The sequence below is a fragment of the Onychomys torridus genome, chromosome 12 (genome assembly GCF_903995425.1).
Source record: "Onychomys torridus chromosome 12, mOncTor1.1, whole genome shotgun sequence".
NCBI classification, from domain to species: Eukaryota; Metazoa; Chordata; class Mammalia; order Rodentia; family Cricetidae; genus Onychomys; species Onychomys torridus.
In genome coordinates this window covers 54,539,799-54,542,083 of record NC_050454.1, presented here as the reverse complement: position 1 = coordinate 54,542,083, position 2,285 = coordinate 54,539,799, and the positions used below count along the sequence as shown (strand labels likewise).

At 40.0% G+C, this 2,285-nt stretch overlaps 1 pseudogene; it reads right to left on the bottom strand.

Moving 5' to 3' along the window:
* Positions 1–546: 546 nt before the first annotated feature.
* Positions 547–693, bottom strand: LOC118594351 (annotated as a pseudogene).
* Between the last annotated feature and the right edge of the window lie 1,592 nt (positions 694–2,285).

Sequence of the window (2,285 nt, the reverse complement as noted above, 5' to 3'; positions counted from 1 at the left end):
TGGGAGTAGGAATTGGGAAGGATGTAGAGACACTAGGGGAGAGTATATTGAAATTACCGTCATCACATCTGTCATGGATGACAATTTAAGATGTACCTATGTATCTCACAAAGAGCTTATATCGAAGGGAAAGGCTCAGTGTGGGGCATGAATAATGACTTTTGGTGAAGATATTGAGAAATAGCTTATTTTTGATTCCTGATCAGGAGTAAGGGTCTGTGAACTTTCTATGTCTGTCAATCTTTGTAAATACTACTGAATTATATTTTGAGCAAGATCTTGAAAACATTTTGGAAATAACCAAATAATTCCCATAGCACATTTTTTCCTTTTATTTATATCTTTTGTCTGGATGTGCTGGGAATGGAACCAAAGGTCTTTCACATGTTAGGCAAACACCGTTACATTGAGTTGTAACCCCGGCTTAGTAGCCCTTATAGGAAGTGTAAAAACCAGCCAAATATCTTTTCTGGTACAAACATTGGGACATAATTCCACGCAAAGGCCTCAAATCTAACTCTTAAGACGTATTTGAAACAAAATTGTCAGAGGAGGTCATAAATGCACTCCTTCATCACCACAAATTATGGGTGGAGTTTCCTGCCTTTGGGGAAATCCCAAAGTGTCGTGGTTAAACGTCACATAGGAAAAACCACCTCTGTGATCATGGTATTTCCCCTGCCAGCTAATTATGCTTTTAAGTGAGTTAACTGATTCTACCATTCTCTGTATAAAAAGGATACCGTTTCACTCTCTCTTTGGGCAGGTTCTACACAGAGGAGACCAGAGATTTCCAGGAGAAATGCAATTCCCAAGCTGTTCACACGGAAAGCTCTTTGGAACTCTGGGAAGTCTGCAGTCTAAAAAGAGTGTAAACAAGCATTAAGTTTGAGCAAGCCTGTGTGGTGACACAGTATTACATTTCTTGCTCACACCCTTCTTGAGACCTGGAACAGGACATGAGTTGTCAGCCTTCAGTACCAATGCATTTAAAGTTCAAATTGGTGTAGGTAAGTCTTTAGCTGTGTTTGCACATTTGTGTGTGTGGTGTGTGTGGTGAGTGGTGTGTGTGTGTGGGGGGAGTTCTAAAATGATCTCTGTTACAAGAGAAGTTTCCTCGATGAAGGGTGAGGACTACACTAATCTGTGGGTATAAGGACAGATGTTTAGAACGTAGCTAAGGGTTATGCTGGTTTAGTAAAGTGGCTGTTATAGGTTTCCCTCCAAGACCCATGGCTATACTAGCCCTGGGTAACTGGCAAGGTTTCTAGTACTAGTTATGTTCCCCTCTTGTTGAGCAGTAAAGAAAGGAAGAGGGTCAAAAAATAATAAGCATGCCTTGAAAAGTTATACATCATCCTATATAAAAATAGATCATCCTATTCACTATCTAAAAATACCTATAATACACATAAGTTGGTATATAAATATACCTATACAATCCAAATAAAAATTTCCCATGTGGGCTGACCATGCTCCTTCCAAGAGCCAAGAACCTAAAGCAAAACCCATCAAACTAGGAATGAGATTCTTTCTTTTGAGTGTTGGTCAGAGCTGTTCAGGAGACTCAGAAAACATAGAAGCTATTGCTAGCGCCCTTTGTTACCCTGCAGAGGTGGAAGTAAGTCCCTGTTGCTGATTACATCATGTACTTCAGACACAGGACACAGTTGGCCTCTGAGCTAAAAACTGACCTTAAAGCCTCCTCTCCAGAGATAGCTTTCTGAAGGAGAGAAGCAACCAGCAGCCCTCCCATATACGATGCTTACAAACTACACCAATGACCAGCCTGGCATGCTCACCCTAAGTGTGCTTTTCCTGTTTTCCAGGACTCTTCAAGTTGTACACGGAGAACAGGTTTTTACATGCATAGACTCTAAGTAATATCTCTGATCTGCAGCCAACAGAAGAATCAAGTAGGACTCTATTCCAAGTCTGAAAATACCCAGGTGAAATCAGGCAAAGATGCATTAGCAAGATAACCTCATCCTTCCTTATAAATTAGGAATGCTAGGACATACGTATGCCTGCTATTGACTATTTCATTAAAAGGCTTTGCAGTCTCAGTTCTTCATTAGTTGCATCAATTTAATGTAGGATAAGAGATAAAACATGTATGAAGATGTAAAAACAGTTTGATGCATATAGTCTGTTTACTTCAAGACATAGCTCTCTAACATGTTTCTCGGCTTTGTTTGGACTTAGATGTTATTGACTGTATAGGGTTTATTATGAGGAGCCATCTAACACCAGTTGAGATTGCAGGGTGCAAGTTCAGTTGCAAA